Raw genomic sequence first — 26246 nt, forward strand, 5'->3', positions numbered from 1 at the left:
TTTGCCTAGGTCCAAGACTTAATTAGATCTGGAAAATAGCACTTATATTTTCCTTTAATTATGCCTATGCCACCCATCCCTATTTTTTTCCCCTGTGTTATAAATACCTATGATGATCTGATCAGTCAATTTGCAGAACTAAAATGTCTGCAAAGGACCAGAATCACTCACAGCCACACAACTCTATTTCCAACACCGGACAGCAGGGTGAGTGCAAGCATTTGGCATGTAAACAAGACCTCTGTGTTTATACACATACTGTAAGTATTAGGTGCTAGTGAGCTGTTTCTAGCAGACATAGAACATCCGGATACTATTATATGTGGGAAAAAAATCGGGTTGATGGCTTACTTGGAATTAATGGTCACCCCTTCTCATCTATACAGGATGATGCAAACGTCTTGTAGCTTTTGTAGTTTTGAGGTCGCTAAGACTATTTCAAAGCCATAAGAAAGATCATACAACTTCACAAACAAAGGAATATGAAGCCAAAGAGGTCCACTGACCAAATGCACCTCAGGCTTCATATAGGCACAGACATATATTTCTATACAAAGTCAGCATACAAATGTTGCCTTTGAATTGTGAGGAAAAAATTGGGGAGCTATCTGAACTTTAGAAGTGTCATCCCTTGTTTAAAAATAGCAATTCATTGATATCATAAAATAATTCTTTAGACACTTTGGACATGAAATGAACTTCAACATGAACTTCAACACTTGTACTTTTGATCTTTTCTGATTTAGCTCATAATGGCTACTGTGGAAGAAAGGATATTGACTGGTCTGGAAACCCACTGTTCTGAGCACCTTCTCTACAAAACAGAAAAAGTATTCCTTATTAGTAACTGAATTCAGCACAGTTTTATCAACTGGCATATCTCTAGAGCCAGACAAATAAAAGACAACAAAGAAATAATGAAGAAATACACTTATGAAGTTCTTAGAAAATGAAACTTCTATGTACTAGCCTTGCCTGCTTCATCTATATTGCAGTAAGTGTCGAAGTATGCTTCTAACATACTATCTACATAACTGTTATAACTCAGAAAGGCTATAAAAGGAAACAGATAATGTATGCCTTTCCATCATCATTTTATTTAGATAAAGCTAACCTGGTTTTATTACATTTTGTTTTAAATGACCCATTTTTTTTGTCAGGGTGACCACTACCATTTATGTTTTAGAATAATCACCCCTGTGACTTCACTGGCACTTTATTGTTAATACCCAGGTAAAATGCAGTCATCTTTGACACAGAAAAGGCCGGCTACCTTCCAAAAAATCTCTGCTGAGAATGTCCAGACTAATCTGTACAGTAGCTCCAACAGCAGCCAGCAAATTCAGAATAAAACCAGGCAAGATAGCTGGAAACCAGCCAGGTGGCAGTCCTAATTTACACATAAGCAGCAGCTCTTACATTTAATAAACCAGCATAGCTCCATGGCCCTGTGCCGACATACATTAGGTGAAAGCCCACACATCCATTTTTTTTCAGTGTTAGCTCTCTTTTTCAGGTCTACTGGCTTCCAGAGAGCATATGCGGTGCCCACCAGCTTGACGAAAGCACGCCTTATCCACAAACAGCCAGCAATGCTGCCCTGCTCATTGCACAGCAATGTACGCCATTCGTAATGGGGTCACTTGGCTTCTCCACGCCGTAAAGACAGATTTCACAGTAGTACTGCGATGCTCTGTTGCTCTCTGAAGAAGCATCCATTTAGGAGCTAACGGTTCTAATCCCAAACTCACTCACAGATTAAGCAGCTGAGTCTTTCCCCATAAAGGCCTCAGACTTATAATTTTATGTTTAAAAAAGGTGAACTGCTGTACTAGAAATAAAAAAAAAAAAAAACGATATTACAATATTACTGTTCGAGGTCATCATAGACTAAATAAGTCATAGAACATGCCACAAATAATAGAACAACACCATATGCAAAGCTATGATTTGGACTTTTCCTGGAGTTAGGAAAAAAAATAATTAAATTGATTTCCATTGTCTTCTAGAACACTACCAGGATGCTGCTCAGATGCATCTTATGTTTTCATGTCTGCTATTTTCTCCTATTGCTGCTCTCAAAAAAGAAACCAACAGCAATAGGTAAAACAAAGCAAAACAAAAAAATATGAATGACTAAGACACTGAGTGGCAAATATTATTTCACATTTTCTAAAGGTTTCTTTTGTGGACATAATACATTTATTCAGCTATATCTAGATAAACTAAGGTTAAATGAATAATGAGCATTTGTTCTCTCTCCAGCAGGAAATGCTAAAGAAACAATTTGCTAGAAGACAATTACCGGGGTGATGCTAGGTGTCCTCTTCTTGTCATGACAGAAGAGATAAGAAAACAAGAGTTACATTTTATGGATTTTTTTCTAAGCATTCTTCACATTCCTCTACCTGCCACTGACAATGACATTAGTAGGCTGATCAGCATTCCTTTAATGAGCAAACAGATGGCTGGCTTTTAAAAATCTCAACCCTTCTGTGTTTGGATCAGGATCAGATTCAGTGCTGACACAGTGATTTCAATGGTCACTAAGATAATGGAAACGTGGAAAACATTTTCTAATAGTACCATTTCTTTTCTGAAAGGCTGTGCCTCTTTAAGTAGTCACAATGTTTGACATCCAAAGTTGTCACACAATGGTAATGAGCTTAGATTTAATTATCATTAAAGTGCTATGGCTCTGGGAAACATCTCCTGTGTTGGTCTCTGGAAGACCAAACAATTGTATAATTATGACTGTGCCATGCCTCATTCACAAACAGTAGGATTGTATCTTGTGAATAATCCAATCAGTGTATTTACTCACAGGGTAAACCACTACCATTTGTTTATCGTATGTATGTAGATGAGTTACTGACACCAAGAAATAGCAATAGTACATAGTAAAAAATATGTGGATGTTTAACCTGTGGCAGTTTATGGCTAAAATTACACATTTAAATGCTGCTTCAAGACATGACCATTGTCCCCATTTCCCTTTTGTAATTTAGCTGACCTGAAGTCCACATTCACAGAGGAGTACTGTTACATAGATCTCCTAGAATAAAATGGTCCATTCACTCCTCCCTCTGGCCTTCTGGGAGTGCTAAAAAATAAAGAGAAATACATTTATTCTAATGTAAGTAACTATGGCTGCAGTCTATTTGGACAATAATGATGGGCTGATATCAAAGACTTTAGGTCCATTCTAGCAGTTGTCAGGCATATGGAGATTCATGCAGATCAGACCAGACACTTTACACCACTCCCTCTGCAGAACTACTAGACTGAAAAACCCCTAACACATTTTGTGTTTTCTACACAGGTTGCTTATTACTCTATTGAGAGTGAACAGAAAAACAAGTTTCTTTTGTCTCTTTCCTTTTTTTGTTTTGTTTTGTTTTGTTTTGTTTTGTTTGTTTGTTCCTACTTTTGTTCCTTGTCTCAACACACTCAGACCCCTGATTCTTTGATTCTGGGCTGAACTGAGCTCTGTATGGACTGTGGTAATTTAAGGTTTCTTCAGATGTTCAACCTAAAGCTAAATTCTAAGGCTGTAGAACATTTCAAATGAAACACGGAGTCTACATAAATACTGACCAACTCAACCCATCTACAGATTTGATTCTAGCAGGAGACATTTACTCCACCAGTACAAGGGAGCTTTCATGTTCAGATGGTGGATTTGCTGATCTTTGGACTATGTGTAAAGCCAAAAAACATCTGCAACAGATTTGTGCTTGTAATGCCAATTACACTATCTCTAATATTGTTTTAGGTTAAGTCTGAAGATGGAATGGGTGAAGAATACACTATTTTTGTAGTTGGGCTCATTTCTCAGGCACCTTCATGAACCAAAGCCACACATTCATACAGGTAAGTTTAAAGATAAATAGGTTATTCTAAATTATTGATTAAATATTGTTCATTTATAAAATATATACAACTGTCCATCTGACAGTCATAGTTAGGAAATCACTGGCTCTTCTTGCTGTCTCATGACACTTACTTTTTACATATTAAAGTCCAGATGAATAAGTAAACAAAATGTTATAAAACTCTGTGTGCTCTATTGGAGAGGAAACACTAATACATTACTGTTTGAGGACCAAAAACTTGTACTAGTAGGTTTCTTGTTTGTAAGTGAAATAATTTTTTAATGTTGTATTGGTCCATGTTAATCTGAAATAGAATATAATAATATCTACCTGAATCTGAAATAGAAAATCATGAATAGATTATTACAAGACCCACACACCATTTCAGCATTATTTAATACAAAGTTCTACAGTATATCCATGGACTCATTCCTCTTGCCCTTGTATAGACTAAATGGCAACCATAATCAAAGTAAGTTAAGTAAATGATGATGAAATCAGACCCCAAATGTTTGTTCATTTTATGAGAAAAAAAGTGAATAAAATGTCCTGAAACACTATAAAATATGGATTTGTTATTCAAGTCATAGAAATGATTTTGAAGAAAGTCTTTTAGTGTCCCAAGTAAATGTATAATTAGGCAGTTTATATTTACCCAAGGGATAAGAACAGGTTGAAGAAACTGTTAAGGTTCTTTGATAACTTACACAAACTTTTCTGTCTACTATCAGTCTACTTTGGAAATAACTCTGTGTAGTGCTGGTAGAAGTACTACATAACAGTAACTTCAGTTACAATGGTATGCAGATCAAAAGGTAACCTGAAAGGCCTTTTTATCTGCCAAAATCTTACCTGAACTTGATATGCCCTAATTTAGAAATCTGTTATACATGTGGTCTTAAAGTTCTTTTTGTTGTTCACAACCTACTATTTTCCAAGACAGGTAGATAATAGGGGCTGATATAGCTATAAACACTGAGGCAATTCTTTTGTAACTCTGGTCTGATTTCACAATAAATTCTGCAAATTCAGTTTTCAGCAGCAATGTAAGTTTTACAGGAGCACTAAACTAAGCAGAGTGTTACTCTGGGATACTACACCTTTTTAAGAAAACCATGCTTTCCCAGGGTGTATAGTTCATCTCAAATGTCACCTTGCAATTAAGTTGTTTTATGAGTCCGTTAATCAAGTGATCAGGTCCATTGATCACTTGTGATTTGGGCTTTCCTATCTTTTGTTTACATTTATAGTTCAAGTTGGCTAGAATAGAGTCAATTTGTCTTTTCTTTTTGTTGTACAGAACCTATTTCCGTCAGGCTGTGGGTTACATCTGGGGCTTCCAGAATCTTTGACAAGAGAAATAATAAACATTAACATCAATTAACTCAACCTTTAGTGCCTGTGATGTATCTATCTGCTAGTTATTTCAAAATACAAAACAAATCCTATTAAAAATAATCCAGATGACGCATTCTACCAGACATAGCCTGGTAGATAGCAGCAAGAGCAGAACTGGTCCAGAAGAGAGATAAGCCAGGAGCTGAGGGTGCCACAGCACAGGTAGGGCAGTGACCAGCCTGACCAGGATATAGTCCTGCAGCATTTGACCAGGACCAGGTTGGTGACAGTGACAGGTCCCATCAGTAGTCCCAGACAAGGTGAGGAAACAAGCTATATCTGGGGTCCATTCAGTCAGGAACAGCAGGAGACAAGGCCAGAGACAGGACTGGAGACATGGCAAACTACAGCACAGGTCCAGGGTCCATCCAGCAAGTCCAGTCAGTAAGTCAGGACACCAGGAGACAGGGCTGGGCATAGGTTGTTCTGAATATTCACTATTCGTAAGGAAAACTGGCCATTTATTCCTCTGTGGGATGATTTTGCTCCCCAGCTGATGTCTTTCAACTTACAAATTGGCCCTAGGACACCTCTCTGAACCCTGTTAGGATGAATATACACAGCCATATGTACACACACACACAGCCATACATACACACCTATTCAGGCACATTATTAATCAGTCCTGCAAATGACCAAGTGGCATAATCACTCTCTTTTTAAGATCTTTTGTACCAAGAACTTGTTCAGCAGTTACTCTGACATATATTGCTTTCAAATCAGTTCAGAGTAAATCAGCATATTCAGATGTCAGATTGCAATGAGCATCTTCTCTAACTACCACTTACCACAAGCACTGATGTAAAACAGTCCCTTTCTTTTTTTCTGTATGAATTTGCAGACTGAGACTCACCATTCTTTGACAATTAACTTCCCCTGAGATTCTGAACTGTCAGCTAGTATTATAATATCCTGGGCAAACTTAGTTTCCTTTAATCTCTGCATCTGAGATTGCTGCCATCTGAGAAACGGTATACCCACTTTTGGCCCCGGGCATGGTGTCTCCAAATAGCAAGACATCTGTATGACCACCTCCAGGTCTCGGCCGGCTTTCAGTAGCACATTCAAGCAATCCATTAGGTAACTTTGTTCTAAATCCAATTTGTTCTTTAATAAAGTGTTGTACTGTTATCCATCAATATTGTGTCTGGTGACTTTCCACAGACAATAAAAGCCTATAGAAAGATCTTTGGTGGATATCAGGAAATATCTAACAGCCTTCAAGTGTTCCTAGAAATGAAACAGCAGAGCACAGAATCTTTAGCAACTAGAATAGAGGTATGTACGTCTAAGTACAAAACACAGTGAAGAATTAAAATGCTCAAGTATCTTGTCTATTAGTAGATGTTTCCAATGTTTAAAATCAAGTTTTGAATTAAAAATAACAATAACTTAGTAAGAGAGGGAAATGATGGCAGGATAAAGACTTTTTTTCTTTACTTCTAAATGTTTCTTAAGGTAATTTATGTTTCTAGCTCACAGATTATACTTGGAAAGCTGCACTTATTTGATTCAGTAGAGTGTAACTGCAAATGCAGCTGTTGAAAACTGAATTGTTTATTCTATTGCTATGCGTTCCTGGCTGTGACCAGATGCAACCAGCTGTTAACCAGTTGCTTCTCTCTGCTTATCTCCTGGCAACCAGATGATCAACAAGCCCTACAAAATGGTTATAATTGACTAGAAATAGGAAACAGTTTAGACGTTTACCTCCCATCCAATGATAAAGTGATTAATTATTTCTTTAATTTAGGATTACAAGTCCTTTGTGTGACTTTGTGTGTTCATAGACTGATTTTAGAAAGACTAATTCTGTGTTTAAAATTATACTGTGCTTAAATATGAGCTTAAACACATGCTTAGCTAAGCATCTCTGAAAGAAAAGCACAGGCAAAAGATCCAGATAGTATTCTGGTGTTTAATCTTGTAAATGCTTCAGGGTATGACCAAAAAAGTTGAAGGCATTGATTACACTCACAAAAGTAAAGCGATATTTGTCACATTGATCTCCTCTGTTCTCTACACAACTTAGTTTCCCTAGCCTGTATTGAATATGCGCATTATTTAAACACTGAACTATTATGAGTTCCTCCTAAGCTTTTCGATACCGTGATAGTCCCTCAACACTTTACAAAAGGCAATGAATTTATCTTCACAACCCTTCTGTGAGTAAAAATTGTTACTAAAAAAATTGAAAAAGTGCCAAAGCAATCAAAATGTTAGTTCTGGAAGTCCATTCTTTACATATGCGCCCTCCTTTTTGTAATATTTCACATGGTACAACCACAGACCCCTGTTGCAGTTTTAGTGCTTAAAATTCTTTAAGTCAAGGCCCAAAAATGTCATGGCACCCTGAAAAAAAAAAACAACAACATGCAACTCCTCACCAAATTTGAAAATCTGGTTAAAAATAACTTGCCAAACAGAAGGAGGACAGGCATAAAATTTTTTTTTGTAGGACATTTTCTTACTTACTTGATCTTGAGATCTTTCTTTCTCTTTCTGCAATATTCTGCCTCATTCAACTTCTGCAACCCCTCTGAGTGCAACATTTTGCACTTTATAACACTGATACAGGTTCTGGAGGAGGACAGCCTTTGCGCTGTGGGATTCTAGAGTAAAAATAGGATGCGTTGCCATCAAGAGACTGTAACATGAACAGACAACAGCTGAACTAGGGATGCACGGTTATTTTTAAATGCGAAGTTTCCTTATAAATTTAATGTTCCTTATAAATTTAATGATTTGGCGGCATGAGAGATTGAATTTTCAATTATCATACAACATTGATATTGACACATAGTTTATTTCTTAGAAGAAATTCAGTACAAGTAAAAGATATGAAAGTAAGCAGAAAAATGGATTCAGGACCAACTGAGGAACTCCAGAGATAATTCCATATGACCCCTCTTTAAGTTTACACTTCATGGTGAGATAGATGCCAGCACAAACTAAACTTAGAAATCACCAGCCTAAAACATCTTCTCCACCTATTCACGTTTTTACCAATTCACAAAAGAGGCCTTTTCCACAACAGTAACAAACAGGGCTTTCAAGAAAGATTTTTTTTTAATCCTTCAAGCCCAAACTAGTTTGACTAGCAATGAAGAAGTCAGTTAAGGTTAACTCTTTGCAATCCTTCACAATTTCTACCCAACCAAAAAGCACATCAAATTTCTCCTTCCGTATAAGTTCGTTCAGAACCTACCTAAACCACATTAATGTTCATCTAAGTGAAGCTAAGAAAGTAGACCTAGCATATGCTTGATTCATACCAAGACTGAAAATACCTTAGTAGTACTAGAAATGGTCTACTACAAGTGGACAGGATGCAGACACTGTTTCATTGTAGATCTCTTTCCAGCTTAACTTTGTCAACCACAGAATTTGCTTGCCTTATACTGAAGAAATGGCATACTTACCACCATGTATAAGAGGCTTCTGGTCTTCTCTGGAAAGACATACCCAACAGTAGTGGTAGGGAAGTATCTCATTGCTAGGATCGCATCTTTCTCTGGTTGTTCCAGCACTTCACATGCAACAACAACATCAAACAACAAACTTAGTGTCAGCAACAAATAGATAATAAGCAGCTGTAACTTTTCTCTGGAATATTATTATCAAAATACCCCGGTACTTGGATAAAATCTGTTAAAAGGTAAAGAATAGTAGACTGAAACTGAACCTCAGACAGACAAGACGTATAATGATGGAAAGCATTTCATTTCAAAGGGAAACTTTTCAGAGTTTATAGCTAAATTAAAGGGGTTTTATTGGTAATATATATGCCCAACTAATGAACTAAATCTGCAGCATGAGAATGCATGCTATCATCTCTGATTGGATAGGATAGTTTTTTTTTTGGCTAAGTATGAGCTATGTCAGTCATTTTAATACCAATCACAAAACCCAGGCATCTTTTTGTTTGCTTGGTTGTGTTTTTGTTTTTTGTTTTTCCTGAACATAAGAGGCCTAAACATGGGAATCTAAATTTATCATGCTGTGGACTGAATTAACCTGCACATCATTTTCCAGTTTACCAAGGTCTGGAACCTCTGACCTAGTCCTAACAATAGCAAAGTAGGCATCAGCACTCAGTGAACTCTAGCAAATGAATAACTTGTGTTGTATGTTTTGAGAAGCAAGACCAGAGAGCTCACATATGTATCAACATTTCAAAGACTAATTTCAGAAATCTAAAGATGACTCATGATGCTTAAATGTTTAGAAGCAGCAATAGTGATGTGACAATTACTGTGCCACATTTATTATATCAAATGCATTAATTGTTTTTACTTAGATTCCACTTCCATAGCTCATTTGCAATAAATGAGGAGTCTGCATGGCTCTCTGGGCTGGTTCCCACACAAAAGTGTTCTGATTCCTACAGATGGAAAGTCACATTCTATTTTTTTATTTTAACCCAAGACAGTCTATGTTCAAGGCATTCCATTTCCTGGATGGATTAAATATTTTGGATTAAGAATGCAATTAGCAAATAGGCTCTTACACAGTGAAAATTCTCAAAATAAGGGCATCACTTACTTCTATAAGAAACTCTGTTCTGTTAGAATTTCCTTGGAAGATGGTCTGAATGTCAACATACCCCTTTAGGAATTAATTTCTCAGCATCCTTATACAGTACTTTCTGAGCTGTCTTTTATAGTAGAAATATAAACTCAACTGTATATGAAAAAGGACAAAAGACACAAACTTAAACTTTGCCAAAACAGGACATTTCACTGCACATGAATTTTTTCAGTGTAGAATTTCAGATTCCAAAGATAGTCAAAAAATATTTTAGGGACTGTAAAAACTGTATCACAGAAAAGCATTTACCACAGTATTATGAAGTCTATGGACTTTCACGATACTTTGTAATCTGCTTAAAATTCACGCTTCTAACAACTTCTGACTATTTGTAAATCTTAGCATCAGTTTCTTGATCTTGATGGAAAGCTTAGAAAATGCACCTCAACGAGCAAAATAAGCAAATAAAAGCCAAATATTTTAGGATATTTCATGACTTTGTTGGGACTTGACTCATATTTAAATGTCTAGCATTACTAACAGTGGTATTCCTCTACATGGAAGTTAAGATAATTGCTTTTATCTCCATTCTATTTTTCATAGTCCAATGCCAAAGCACAATGTTATTCTTTTGCATCTGGCATTTGTAAGCCTCATTGTTGGGATATACACCACTGAAATAATTCTTCGCTTTCTGAAGCAAATGCTTTTTCTAAAGATTCAGAAGCCACATTATTAATTTCCTGATTTATTTTTGGTATGCTCATAAAGAAGGACTTCTATATGTCTGCAAATACTGAATACAAGAAGAGGCCCTGAAACACGATAATGATAGCTAATAAAATATGAAAGCTTTGCTTTGCATACACAGTAATAAAACTACTTCTCTGGTAGGATATAAAGTTAACATCTCTTTCTAAATTGCTTCAGCACTTGTGCTCACAAATGTTATGCTACTAAGCCTAAAGGAACATAAACATTATTTTATGGTATAGTATATACTTAGCATAGAAATAGTGTACTGTTAAAGAGAGAGGCTCTCTAACACTTTTGAAGACCATAGTTCCCATTTGATTGATGAGTTAGAAGATCATAGGGAGCATTGTCACATACAAAAAGTCAGGGCTGATAAGCCTACAGGACATATATTTAATCCTCAGGAGGAAAAAAGGAAAACTAACAGAGCAATACTGAAATGCAAAAGGCAAGAAGCAGCTGGCTTTAAATTAATACCTATTTAAATGGTGTAGATGGAAATAGGCCAACTTTGAAAGCAATTTAGAGGAATCCTATTTTTACCATATCACTAATCACTGAACTTTATGAATTAGTTCTATTCTTTTTAAAACTCCATTAGTCATATCTACTTAAGAAAAAAGTAACCATACATTAGTTCTTCAACACAGCGAATCATACTACAGTTGTATTTCAGGGTGGGATGTCATCATTATGAAGCTTATAAGTTATAAAGCTCTACAAGAAACTTGTGAAAAAGAGCAACTGCTCTTCTATAAGAGGAATTTCAATTTGATTGTACTAAGAGTGCAACTCAACACGAGTGCCGTTAATTATTACAGAATCTCCACATAGCAATGGAACTGTATTCCCTCCTCAAGTGCTTTTCTCAGCCTTCCTCTGTAAGGAAGGAGGAGGCAGGTATGAGTTGCATAGGATGTATAAGAACAGCTGCACTAAACCAGTTGTAAATTGGTTTCCAACTTTAGCTTCAAACTATACAAGGGGTTGCTAATGTTGCATAACTCACAAATCCTGCATGGTACTCTAGGAAATGAAACTGCAGTTACCATTCAGACGGAACTCACTGATACATTTCCACATTTGCACTCCTTTGTTTGAGAAAATCAAAATCTGAATCATGCTGCTCGGCTACAATTGCTTATATAAACATACTGCCCCACCAAAAAACATGCTGGCCTGCCAATGGTTTGCATGCACATTCTTTCAATACTTGAAGTATTGGTTGTCCACCAGAAAAGCTGCTGGATAATGCAGTTTAGCCAAAACCCAAATCATTACTACTTATTTGAACTGCAGCAGTTCTTAGAAATTCCACCTGATATCAGCATCAGATTGTGCTATGCACTTTACAGACACACAAAAGTTTAGGACATCACTAGAGAGTCTATTAGCTGAATACAGCAAAACCAAGACACAGGAATAATTGGATCAAGGCTGCACAACAAAGCTCTGGCAAAATTTACTGGAGAAGCTAGATATCTTAATACAATGTTTTAAATATTAGATCATGAACACTTAAGCAAACAACAACAAAGTATAAAAAATAAACCACAAAACTTTCAGACACAATAATTAAAGAATAAATATTCTTTTTAGAATAAAAGTTTCAGTGCTTTCTTTTCCTGTGACAGAACCCAGAATCCTTTTAACTAATTTGTTGAGGAAATATGCCACAGTGGAATTTAGTATGACTGATTAAACTATGTTAATACATTTTCCAGCTTTGGGTCCCAAGTCCCATTGCCCTATCTATGACCTTTCTAACTCAGGAATTATGTTACTTGTTCTACTAACAAGCATCCATCCATGCCACAGGATATCATGGTTGAACAGAAATTATTTGAAGTGCAAGCACAAAACAAAGACTATATGACATATGAAGCATACGCGTATATCTGATGGTATTACAGTTGCTACATAAAATCACTATTAAAAGTAACTTTTAGATTGATCCCTCTCATTTTGATTAAGTATAACCTGTAAATCAACCCAGGACACATCACAATCCCCGTATCTTATCTAGCAAGGCATTCCCATGCAAAGGTGCTTATGTGGGGAAAATTAGCAGCTGGGAAAATCAGTCACCTTTTTAAGTTACTTTCATGGAAAACTCAGTGCTTTACTTCTCACCTTTGTTACTTCTCAAATATATCTTACTACCACAAAACCACAAATGCATGACAGAAGTAACGTATACACACTCTGCTTGGTGAGTTTTTTTTGTGACTCCTGGGAACTGTTTCTAACGGTCTGACCAAGATTCAATTCATCTGGTTGTTGGAGGATGGTGAGCTGAACATTAGATCTTGAAAGTACCAGCGATCATCTATGCCTTTCTTCTTTAGACTGACACTCGTAAGCTCTGATTCAGAGTCTACAGCACAGAAATACAGCAATGGACTAGAAAATTAGTCTAGGCAGCTGCACTGGGAATCTCTTTACCAGATTCAAGCCTCAGGTACCAATCCAGCAAAACTTGTAAGCACATAAAATAGCTAAACCCGTGAGTGACAGTGGGACAAAACAATCTTAATATACATCAGCATGTGGTGATACAGTTTGTTGGTTTTTAAATCTAATTCCCATTGAAGCCTGTTCATTCTTGTTGCATTATATATAGCTTTAGTAAGAATATACACCAATAAATATGTATTTCTCTTTACAGTGCCGTTATCTCTTCCCTTTCTCATCCCTTGAACACTTACTTGATTCTGTCTTCCATTCATAAAATCTTGCGAAACCGCACCACCTCAGCAGCATCCTCCAAGCTGCCCTCGGTACCCATCACAACGAGGAAAATGGAGTTGTCTAGCCACCGTCTCTTGATCCTGTGGGAGTAATTGTGTTAATTATCAAAACATAGAGGAAATGATTCCCATTTTCACTTGTTTTAAGGCCCCTTCAAGGCTACAGCAGAGTGAGCTGACTCAGTGTAAATACAGCTCATTAAGTTTAATGCAGTTGAGGCCTGATGATGTCTGGCCAGTGCTAGTGCAAGGAAAAGTTTTTCTTGCCCTTTCAGTACTATTTCTACTGCAGAGTTTTCTACTTACTTCCTGTGACTAAGGTAATTTTTAGCTATTTATGGACAACTCACGCAGTCTTAACCTGGACTGGGAAGCAAGGGGCATGAAAGATCTGCTGTCCTATCCATTCTCATTCTTATTGCTATGGGCAAAGAATTCTGAAGGGGGAGGGGAGGGAAATCTACTTTTTTTTCATCACATTTTTTTTTGCATTACATCAGACAAACTGTACTGAAAAAAGGGTAGAATTTCTACTGTAAGTGTCTGTGATAACAAGAGGCTTTTCCATTCAAAATGTAAATGCTGGTAGTATCAACATCTGGAGGACTGTAGCCTTAGGCAACATTACAAGAAGCAAGAGATCTGGACAGGATACATTCAATCTTGCTTTAATGGTATGATGTTCTGCCAAGATAAACTTCTAGGCTTTGACATATTTTATTTTGAAAAATGTTATCGTCAGGTGTAAAGGAAATTCCTCTTCACTGAGGAGAGTTTTGTAGCAGCGTATTTGATGACATAATTACTATGTGACTACATATTTAATGAACATCTTTCCTGACCTGAATAAACAAGAAGCAACAAACATTTTTTCTGATGACATCCCCATGTCCCAGCAAATTTAAATGACAATAAAAAGAAAGGACTCACATTCTCACTAAAGGTTTAGGTAGAATTACAGGAAGCATACAAAATGCCAAAATTTCCAAAGGTGCTACAGAATCACCAGAGTGACCCAGGTACTGCTAAATTCAGTTCAGCAACGACTAATTACTCGGCATCCTCAAATTAGGCTGTATGTTGCTGAATACTGTTACTTAGGAGTGAACATCTGTGGCTGAATCTACTTCCAAAGAGACCTGAAACCACTTTTCTCAGGACTTTGGAGCTCTCAGTCCCAAAGAGTTTACAGTACAGAAGCAAACTTCAAAGTGAGTAATACTGTGATGATTGCAGAAAAGACTGTCAGCTGGTTTAAATCAGTACAAGTTTACTGAAATCAACCAGCTAAAAGTCTACTACAGGGATGTGAATTGAAATCGTAGAATCATGTTCAAGTAGCAGTGCTTTATGGTAAATCCATCGGAAACACTAGTAAACCCCCCTTTCTTTGGACTAAAGAAACGTTATCATGAAGAAAAATTGGACATTTCACTGATAATCACGCTGCACTCCTCACAATGCTGTGTACTCAACTGCAGCTGTTTTTGGAATGCCGTTCCAAAACCTGCATTTCAGCAGCTCAGACACATAGCTTCAGCTTTGTTGGGTCATCTTTGCCTCCATGATCCACATGCACCACAGATGTAAAAAAAAAAAAAATCGTATCTTTTATATCTAATTCAGTTTGTACTTTTTCACTGTAGCATTAATGTAACACAACATGAGTATTTCCCAGGAGAAGTATTTGTCATTGTAACACAGGGCTCAATTCATTCACTAAAGCAAAAGTTTGCAGAGCTCCTGGAAGTGGCCAGCTTCAGATAACGAGACCATTGGATTAAATATAGGTTTAGACTTCTTTTTTTAATCTTTCCCTTTATCTCCATCCAAATCCCCACTCCCTTTTGGCTGCTGTCACTACAGCACTTCAGATTCTGGCACAGAACCAGTAAAGGAGGTATTTCAAGAGATGGTAAATCAACTTATTCAATGCTCTCTCTGGCTTCCTTTCTCAGAGGTCAAATATGTTTTCAAACCAGTAAAAGAAGTGAAAGTTCTTTCAAGTCTCACTTCTCACAAGGCAGGACAAGCAGAGGGGGGTTTCCAATACTCGCCGCTAACGGCATGCAGTTCTCAGAAGAGCCTCTTTTCTTCTCTGATCCATAGGATATGCACAAAGGCTTACTCATTATCTTTTCATATTTTCTCCAAAATACCAAATACAGAGCTATCAGCATAATGGGTCAAAGAATGTGCACATACACCACATTTCATTATCCAGCTTTATTTTTAACTTGGACTCCCAATTCAGCTCCAAGAAAAAAATGCCAACATTACGTTGTATATAGAAACTCTCTCAGTGATCATTTCATGAGAACAAGCTTGCACAAACAGCACACTATTAACATGTAGTTACTCTTTACTGCTGTTATATATGTGTTGTATATAACAACATCCCAGTTTCAAAGAGGTCGAAACACATTTTTGTAAACATAGTGAAAAGTCTTGTATTCACATTACTGACAACAAATAAATGACAGCAATGGCAAGATTCAGAGACCAGGTAGAAATGTCAGTGCATCTCAGAAGGAGCTGCAGAAACAGCACACATTTTTATAACCTTATTTAACAGTGACACATCTTTCTATGCAAATATACCAACTTGCGGTCAAATCCAAACGTACTGCACTCAAAGTAATATTGCAAAACACATATACAACCATCCTGACAGCTGGACAAGCCAGACTAATCTATTTGTCAAAAGACTAATCACCACTTCAGCATTTCACTGCTTCATGCCAAACTTACCTTTCATTTTTTATAGCAGTTGCTGACCAACACTCAGCACTTGCTATTTTTAAACAGGATGATATTATTTGAGAAGAGGTTTCAACTATTTATATACTTCATTAACTCTTTTTGAAGGTTAACATAAAATACGGGAGGAAAGGAAAAAGGAAAACAAAAATAATAGTATCACCACTAAAAATACTGATTTTTGTTCAAATTAGTCTCAGAACTAATTTACAACTTTATGAAAGTGATGCTTTAGTTTAACAAAGCAATCGGAGCCAACTCAGAGCAGCTGGAGGTACTTCTATGGCAGGAGGTAAGATTAAATTATGTAATGAACGTTGCTTGTTAGGCATTATTCATCTCCTGTTAAAACAGACTAAAACAAGTCAAACAGATTGTGGCTAGTAATCTCTATTGACTAGAAAGGCAGCCTGTAATGTCTACCATGGACGTACATGTCTGCATTGCAGCCATCCCTTAAGGTGAAATGAATTCCTCTCTCTGTTTCTTTTCAGTATTTAGTCTTTCTAGACAGTAGAGCAATCCTATCTTCATTGCAGAGTATTGTTCCACCACCACAACAGCAGAAACATGGTGCAAACTGAAAACCTTTTTAACAAGCTTACTTAGGTTTTTACAGGCTTACTTAGCAACATTCAATTTTCCAGTTCTCAAAACACTTGACAGAGGTGCTAACCGTCATTATCCCTGTTTCACAAGTGAGGAAAATTGAAAGTTAACATGGAAGTTAACATGACCTTGCCCAAATGAAAACATTTCCACATTTCACCCTACCTTAGAATTACCATCACCTACTGTGAATCCAGCTCTGCTACACACTATTCAACAAATTCATAGGTCTGAAAAGTGAGTATAAAGATTAATAAGAAAAGTATTAAATGAACAAGATAAAATATTTTTTCTCTTTTAACAACTTAAGACAAATGCTATCCCTGTGTATCAGACAGTATGTCCAGCCAGCACGCTGCAGCATGATGCAGTTGCCCAGCTGGCACTGCTTAAGCTAGCGCCAGAATGAAACACACCGTAGCACTTTCAAAATTATTAGCCAAAGTTATTAGCCTTGTGAAGTGACATAATCTACTGTCTTGAGCAGCAGGCCAGGCAAGTACAATTTATATATCTGCTAGTACTTGAGCTATCACCAATATACTATGCTGCACTTTACCAGCCCAATCTAGGTGAGCTGGGGACTGTTTTCATCATGCTCTACTGCCTCACGTAGACATGTTCTAAATTTTCTGTAAGGGCATCTAATTAAAACAGTATTGTGGATTGTCATATAGAAAAGAAAAGTAGTGTAGACAAGGTTTCAACATCTTTTTTTTCAGAAACAGGAAAACAGTTTTGACCATTTACTCCTATATGGTAAGCTGGAGTATAAAAGCACACATTTTTACACACACAGACACACATGCATGTACATGAACATATACACAGACACATGCTTCTATATAAATACAATACTCTGCTCCCACTGGTATTTTCACCTAGCACCTTTGCTACTATTTGCCCTAAGTACATTTAACTACAAAAGCATGATTTTTTCTTAATTACCCACACACACACAAAGGAGTACTTTGAATATTTTTTTCCAGAGTAGGAAGAAAACTCATCCTCCACACCACGATGCACTTGGAAGGAGGATGCCTTCCAACCTTGTATTTGCACTGCCATCCTGCCAAGAACAAGTCTTTACCAATACTCTGAAACTCTGGCACACAAGCTTGGATTTCTGCACTGATCAGTGCCGATCTAGCTGCCTGTACCCAAAATACAAGTCAAAGGAGAGGGAACGCCAGCACAGTACTGGTGTATCTGAGGCACCAATCTTGCCAAAACACGACATATCTAGCACTCTAGAACTGATGTAATGAAAATTGTTGTTAGAAGACCTGAGTAACATCAATATGAAAACAAAATATATCTTCAACATTTAGTTATTTTCTGTCTTTAACATAGATTTCAGCTCTTTCGAGATAATGTACATTTCTGTATTCCTTTACTAATATGGCCCATCTATTGTAAACCCAGATATTACAGAAAATTACCTTTGTGGATATCAGGAATATTTCAGTAGCTGACATGTTAAACTGAAGTTTTTATAAACAATGGAATTATGTCACTGGAAAACAAAATATATGCATTATTAGCATAGAAAACCTCTAGCTAAGCCTCAACACTGTAATAGCTCATAAATATTTGATGACTGGTAAACAAGACATTTAACATATAATGTATTATCACATAAATATAGCTATGTACTACCAAAATAGAGTTACAGCTGTGGATATTTTGGATTACAATAAAACAAGGAAGTCCCTCCTGAACAATGATCAAAAGAGAACTTAACAAGCAACAAAGAAAAAAATCAAGAATATGCTTGTCAATTAGTGGAAACAATGCTAAATGTAAGCTTTTTGTTTTCCTCGTCTCAAAATTAAATAGCGACATTTTCAAACTATTTCAACTATTAAGCATTGCAAGGACATTCTGTCTTGAATTGCTTCTTCTGCCATAACAATTCAAGTTACCCAGATCAAAATAATTAATTCTGATAGAAGCAAAAACAAAACAAGTGAGCAGATTTAAATGAAAATTGAATTATTTTATTATAATGCTTTATAGTATCATTCAGCCAAAATTGCATGCAACTTTTTCTTCTCTCATTGATACCTTCTTCTGGATGGCTACAAGACCAACACACTGCCCTGACTCCTGTCTTGTACTTTCCCCTGTCTGACTGCACCTTGGCTTCCCATATATTGGATACACCTTGTTCAGGTTTTCTCTCCTCTTTCCCCTATCACTTTAGGTCCTAAGGAGTTAGGCAGCAGAACTGCTTTTAAAATTAATGAGAAACAGGTATAGAGGGAAGCTGGCAGGTCTAGATATTCCAGCATATATTCAGAAACTTCAGTAAAATGTGTCAATGCAAAATCTTAAGATACACAGACAACCAAGGCAGAAGTTACAATGCTGATGAGCTCCAAAACATTCAAGCAACACTGCAAGCAACAGGAACAGGTCATATATGATCAGTACAATAAACAGTTTATTACTGATCGAGGAGAAAAAAATTGAATTCATAAACCACATTTGCTGTGGCACTTTGCTTCCAAAATTCTCCACTTTTGAAAGTTTGTCAAACAATTTTACAATAATTACGTACAATGTACAATGATCAGAACTAGACAAAATTTTGCAAAACCTTTTGCAAAATCTTTTTCAGCCTCCTGACTTACAGAGTAACTGTGGTTCATATAAAACACTTGCATTTGACAGGAAAAACATATGAATATGTTAAAAATATGAATACTTTGTAGGAGTTGCTGAAACAGATCCAAACCTGCATCTACTGAGTCTGGTTTCTCACCTCTAGCATTCATTTATTAGTTTATGCAGACAGTGAATTCCTTTTTGAAAACCCTCGTGTCTATAATTTGGTAAAGGGGTGAGAGTTTCAAAGAAGCCTATGAGAATTAGCCCCAGTGACATGAAAGACATGCCCATGTCCCTCTGGGAGAGCGCACAAAACATGTGCAGAAGGAAGAGGGAATGGTAAGACATCTAAGGACCATGACATCACCCTTCATACATTTCTACTTACAGCCAGAGAAGCACCAACAATTTCTGTGACACGTAAACAAACAAAAGTTTGACACACTGATTTACTAAAGCAGGAATGGCAATAATAATAAACCCATCAATACTCCATAAAGGACTTTAATGTGTCTGAAGATATTTTCATTACTGCAGTAAGTGTTAAGCGTTTCCTTTGCTGTTAACAGTTTTTATGGCAAAGCTTTGAAGAATGTCCCACAGGTTATCAGCAAAAGCTCTATCTGTTGCATATAAAATAAGAACACACTAAACAATCCAGAAAACTACTTTCAAGTTGTGGCCCAAGACTAAAGTTGGAACCATGACAGGACAGATCTTTTGCTGGTGTAATGTGGCACGGTTCCAGTGGAAGGAAGCCATATCAATTGACACCAGCTGAGAATATAGCTTGATGCATCGCCTTATTCACTCCTTACATCTGAATTTTTCTTTTTCTTCCCACTTTTTTTTTCTTTTATGTTCTAGTCTCCAACACCATTCTGGCCAGTCTCTAATAGTCCTTAAAGGCTAATCTTCCTGTTAGCTTGCATTTAAAAATGAATCTCAGATGCAGGAAATGAAAGCCTTCCTCTTAAACATAAAGCAGATTCCAATTGAAAACTAAAGAATTCACGCTTCAAAACACTCTCCGAGGATGTCTGTCTCTATTGGTAACATTTGGAGATGTTTGAAAGGGAGCTAATGAAGACAGGTTTATGTGACTGGTTATAATTTTACCTTCCCAACTGCACATTTCAGATTTGTCTCAGTGAATTATCTGGTAAAATATTTCATAGTAATGAATTCTTTAAAAAAGTTTGCAACCAGTGAAACATTTTGAGCTAAAGTTTCAAAAACAGCCAGTAATGTGAGCTTGCATAATAATGCACAAATGGCTAATTGCTCAAAAAGAAGTTAAAGCATTTAAGTACAAATAAACTGTTTTAATGCTTCAAACCACCAAATGACTGAAAATATGTGGAGGGGGGCAGGTAGAAAAGGAACTGAGTAAGACTCAGGGACAAACCACATAAGCAGCGCATTTTACAAGCAGCATGAACAACCACCAGAGATCTTCCAGAGTTCACTGCCCGCTCTTTCTCACTGTGCCATTAACAAGACTTTAACTAAACTAAGCTTTTCAGAGAATTTAGCTGAACAAGGCTGCCTGATAATGTGGCATTACTGCATCACCATGGTCCTTTGTGAGGAGAAAAACCTGCTTCGTGAAGCTGTCAAAAATCACCAGCCCCCTTCCCACCTATTACCTGCAGGAGGTCAACAGAAGCAATGAGCCACTTTTTGCTTACACACTGCAGAACATAGGCGTGACTATCCTGGGCTCGCCTAAACTCTTTTTCTAAAGAGTTTTTCTCTAGCTCAAACAGGCAATTGCATGGGCATTGACTGCATAGGCTTGACTTTCAAATAAAATCTGAAGATCAGCAATGAGATTATTTTATAAAGACAGAGGTCTACCAGACTTGCTGTGGCTGAAGGACACTGGATAAATTTGCATGGTTGATATCTCCAGAATTACTGGTAGATGGCAGTTACACTTTATTTGTAACATGGTAATACGGATTAATGCCTCAGCGTGCTGGACATGAATTACATTCACCATAATTAAAAAAAAAAAAAAAAAAGTGAAAAGGAAATGCACTGATCTGCAGTATAGCTGATTCTGACCAAAGAAACAAGTTTTCACAGAACTTTTATCATTCTTCTGATCAAGCCATTTTTAACGGGCCTAATCGCCTGTTACAAACGAAGTATTTTGCCACTGCTGTCGTCCTGCAATACATGAATACATGTACATACTGAATGTATTTATTGTGTCACATGTTTATGAAAACAGGAATATACCACGAGAACAATCCAACTCTACTGTTATGTCAATGATGCTACATGGCACTAAGCAGCAAACACTTCTACTAGGATTATGTTCAGGAAAGTTGTATCTTCCTCCTCCTGAAGGAATATATGCAAGAACTATAAATGCTTGGAAGTGACTTTACAATTCGGATGTATCTTCATGTACTATATATGCATTTAGGAGGAAGCAATTATTGTAATAGCGTGTGTGTGTGTGGGGGGGGTGTTACAATAATGAATTTATCCACAGCTTTTGTATTAATAATGTTTCTTGTGGCTGTTTAAGAGGAAGAGTAAGGTTCCTTCATATTTTTTTTCTTTTTGGTGCACAAACTGATTACTTGAGCTCTAAAATTTAATAAATTTGTGATTTGTACTGTCCCTTTTTAAAATTCAGGTACTTGATTACCTCTTGGCCTAGTTTCCTAAGAAAGCACATTTAACACAGTCATTCCCTAAAGTGAATTCTGAACTCACTAGGAAGTTTCAATCAAACTTTACTGAGGGGGAGAGGTCTAAAAAAATCTTAAAACTCTGACTTTTTTTTATTGGAAACTGGAGAGAGAAAAGAGATCCTATTAATATTTTAATCAAGAAAAGTTAATAAGCTCATTCTTTATTAGACATCAAGAATTCTCATAAAAGAGAGACATCAGAAACCAGGCTCTCAAAATTCCTTGTTCCTATTACATTTCATGCATTGGTCTTATCCGTAACTATTTGAAGTTCTTTTTGTTTTGTTTTGCTTTAGAATACATCTGTAAGATACCAAATGCTTAGATGTTTATCTAGCCATATAGAGGGTTTGAAAAATCTGTTGCAAGTAGGATGTTTTCCTGAGCAACTGCTATCAGCTTCTGCCAAATCTAAAAAATACATCTCTAGTCCTTCTGGTTTTAATGAAAATCCCCCAGTGCTCTCCGAGCAGCTGAAGCACGCTGAGGGAGAAGACTAGTACACAAATGCCTGTTGGACCAATCACTTTTGAAGAAACTTGATGTACACGATGCACAGAAGGAAGAAAGCTCTTCTGCTTTTTACCATCATGAAAGATGGTAAGGTTTATGATATACCTAGGAGCATTCAGAGGTGAAGCATTCAGCCACAGTTATTCAGTTAAATCCAGTTTCTCCTCCTTTCTTAGCAGCCAGAGTGATGTCTAATTATCAGAATATTTCTTATAGATAATGCGACCTCAAAATTAGTGTTAATTAAATAGAATTAGTCCTCTGATTACTAGGTACTCCTCAAAATGTTCCTGAATGCACAGATGAGAATGACAGGTGATCTCCACAGTGACTGTGAGAGAAATAACTCAGTGTGTTTCTGCAATGTCTAGGCCAGGTGAATCGTGATACAAGGCCCAGGTACTACGGTTGGTATTTGAAAGTTTTCATGTCACATGACATCTGTGAATGTAGCACTGAAAACAGCATTCTTTGCAGAGATGACATACAATGGATTTGAGAGGCTGCAGTATTCTTTCATCTTAATAGATGATGATGATGCACTCGGCACTAACTTGTGGGAAAGCAATTGCTACCTCACGCTGTTAACAATTAGCATACTGGGGAAATCTGCTTCAATTTCCATATGTGATGTTGGGCAAGTCCCTTACCCTGTCTCATCCGAATGAGGGTAAAAGTAATACCAGACTCTACCTTCAGGGAGAGTAGCAAGATAAATATTTTAGATTATATGCACTCAGCAGCTACACAGCAGGGATTGGTAAAACTACCTTGCAAGTTTACTGAAGGTAGGCAGGAATAAATCCATTGCTCTAAATCTGGTAGCTTTATGACTGCTATGTTAACTTTTTCTTTTATAGCTCCCTCCAAATACTTTTTCCATCTGAAAATGTTGCCACTGCTATCTAATAGGTATTGTATCAGATCCTTAAGGAAAAAAAGAATTACACCTAAGGTTTTGAGTATTCGTACATCCTTCCTAGTTCTATACAGAAAGTTTCACATCTCATTGCTGTTGATTGAGACAGAACCCGGTAAATTATTCAAATTCTGGCATGTTTTTGTCAAATACACCTAGGAGACATCCCTCATCCCCAATTAAAGAAAACCATTGTAAAAAAACTTCTTTCGATTTAAGATGGAGTCATGGGAGTACATACATTACTACTGACTAGCAAAGAAAATTCAGATGACTGAAACATACCAAAGTCTCTGAGGAAGACAACTCCACACATACCAAGTAATACTCTTCTGTTTCTTTTGATCTGCTGGGGTAGTTGCTGGCCATAAGGGTGAGAGAAACACACATGTTGTCACATACAGTTTCCCTTACACAGGCTTTCTTAATGAATCAATAGCAATGAAAAGGAGAATGTTCCATAGCTCTGAACACCAGTAACTAACGAACACATTACACCCAGGTGTGTATGTCTCAGCCCTCAGCACAATGGTTTGCAGACTTGTTTAACCCAAATTAAAGACTGCAGGATCTCCTTGGATTCTTACCACTGTGTAAGCAAAATTATCTTTTAGCCCTCTATACACAATGTCTTTTTCTACCTTCGCAAAGGTGGAAGGTGAAACTAAAGGTCTGCAGAGCAATAGCCTCACTGGGCCTGTAGAGAACCTTACAGAAATCTCCAAGTAACAAGCCTAGAAGAAATCCAGACTACTGCAAAGAAAACTACTCACAAAATATGCAATTAAGAATGCTTTCACAAGTTCACTGTCAGCTCTCAGAACTTTTTATGCTCCCAGCTTCCCCTGTTGAATCTGGAAGGTGCTTAGTTAGACTTCAAACACTCCCAAGAATATAGTCAATCTTCTTACAACGCCTTAAAATATTTGCTACCCAACTGGTATGACCCTATTGGCATCTGTGATCTCACTGGCATCACGGAGATGTGGTGGGACAGCTCCCATGACTGGAGAGTTGGAATGGAAGGCTACAGGAAGGCTTTTTTCCATTTTTTCCAAAAACAGAAAAAAGAAAGAGACAGAAGACTACAGGCTAGTATGTCTCACTTCTGGTGAGGATGATCAGAGGGCTGGAGCACCTCCCCTATGAAAACAGGCTGAGAGAGTTGGGGTTGTTCAGTCTTGTGAAGAGAAGGCTCTGTGGAGACCTCATAGCGTCCTTCCAGTACCTAGAGGGGGCCTAAAAGAGCATATAGTGGTAGGACAAGGCGTAATGGCTTTAAAGTGAGAGAGGGTAGATTTCGAGTAGATATAAGGAAGAAATTCTTCCCTGTGAGGGTAGTGAAGCAGTGGAGTTCTCAGGTTGCCCAGAGAAGCTGTGGATGCCCCGAGCCTGGAAGTGTTCCAAGGCCAGGTTGGATGGGGCTTTGAGCAACCTGGTCTGGTGGGAAGTGTCCCTGCCCATGGCAACAAGGTTGGAACTGGATGATCTTTAAGATCCCTTCCATCCAAAACATTCTATGATTCAGTGGTCTGTATTGGGACACAGTTCTAAAATCAGTACATCTCAACTCCCAAATTGTTTCAATGAAGTGATTATAAATTCAGAGTAACCACAAGTAATTTCAGGTTTCCACTTGCCTAGAGGCTTCTTGATACATGCCGTTTCAGAGACAGAAGGGATCACAGTATCATAGAAACAGAAAAAGAAAAGCAAGTGTTGATAAAATAGCCAGAAGTGTAAAGAAAAAAAAAAAGAAAAAAAAAAGGGACGTGTGTAGTCATTCCAAAGCTTTGCACAATTTTTTATGTCTTTCTCAACTGTGCAAAACAAAGCAAGAGACCTGGGTTTAACAACTTTTTTTTTGCCTAAACAGAATTAGTGCTTATAAACAGCCATGTTTCCATGTTTCTTTGTGTACTGCTTTTTACTTCCTCTTTTTTTCCCCCCCACAATGAAAATTATTTCAAATGTTTTGTCTTCAGCACTGTCTTTCATTAATGCACACACTGAGGTACAAAATAGATCACACTACGCATCACAGTAGAGCTTTCCTAAAAGTTGATAGTTAGGTTTGTTTCTGCACAAAAATATGGAGAAAAAAAAAAAAAGAAAAAAAAAGAATATGTAAAAAGGCTGCTGAGAGAATCTAGGTGAGAATTTTAGAATGAATAAATACTAGACCAGACAACAGTGCGTATCCAGCTCGAAGGTGTGGACATATCAGTGTTTACATGTATACCAACACTAAATGAAAAGTGGAAGACAATGACTTTAAAGGAACAAATCAAAAATAATTGAAAATAATTGTATAAACTGAGGAAGATCCTCAAATGATGAGTGTAAATAAATTGTTTGCATATCTGGTGAAACAAAAACTAACATGCTGCAACCTTTTAAAGGCTACTGAAATGTGAAGAAAATTAAATAAACACCACCCACACTTTTTTGTCCAACTAAATCATAGAAACAAATTCATAAAGCTCAGTGCTTTCATAAGACTTCAAATCTTCGAAGTGCGAAACACACATTGACTAATCAATGAAATCAGCCATCTTGAACCCAAAGTGCATTTTGGAAATGGAGGCCAAATCATGAAGTCCAGGCAAGCCAGACCTCAAACTTCTCACCAGCTTACTGCCACGGGGGCCAGTAGAGATCCGGCACTCCTCTATTTTAGGTTGCATGACCCCTTCCATAACCATCCCCAGCCAACTGCCACCTCCCAGATGAGACTTAATTCACAACAGGGTACCCAAAGTAACCGGCAGCACCCTGTGCTTGAACAGCATGCACCCTCGAGTTTGAAGGA

General features: G+C 37.2%; 1 long non-coding RNA gene across 7 annotated transcripts in view; it reads right to left on the reverse strand.

Annotated features, from left to right (window-relative positions):
- Positions 1-25498, reverse strand: part of LOC106030738 (uncharacterized) — a 42166-nt gene extending 16668 nt beyond the window's left edge. For 5 of the 7 annotated variants that reach the window (XR_010830635.1, XR_010830637.1, XR_001203922.3 and 2 more), the window contains exons 1-8: positions 23720-25498; positions 18121-18194; positions 13268-13390; positions 9819-9956; positions 8696-8802; positions 7749-7885; positions 6255-6503; positions 3014-3103 (exon numbers count right to left, since the gene is read on the reverse strand). This is a non-coding gene — a long non-coding RNA (uncharacterized lncRNA). Of the gene's footprint in view, positions 1-3013; positions 3104-6254; positions 6504-7748; positions 7886-8695; positions 8803-9818; positions 9957-13267; positions 13391-16843; positions 16909-18120; positions 18195-23719 lie in introns of all 7 variants that reach the window. The other 2 variants (XR_010830633.1, XR_010830636.1) reach the window with 2 other exon arrangements.
- Between the last annotated feature and the right edge of the window lie 748 nt (positions 25499-26246).

Source organism: Anser cygnoides, chromosome 3, assembly GCF_040182565.1.
Source record: "Anser cygnoides isolate HZ-2024a breed goose chromosome 3, Taihu_goose_T2T_genome, whole genome shotgun sequence".
Classification (NCBI taxonomy): domain Eukaryota; kingdom Metazoa; phylum Chordata; class Aves; order Anseriformes; family Anatidae; genus Anser; species Anser cygnoides.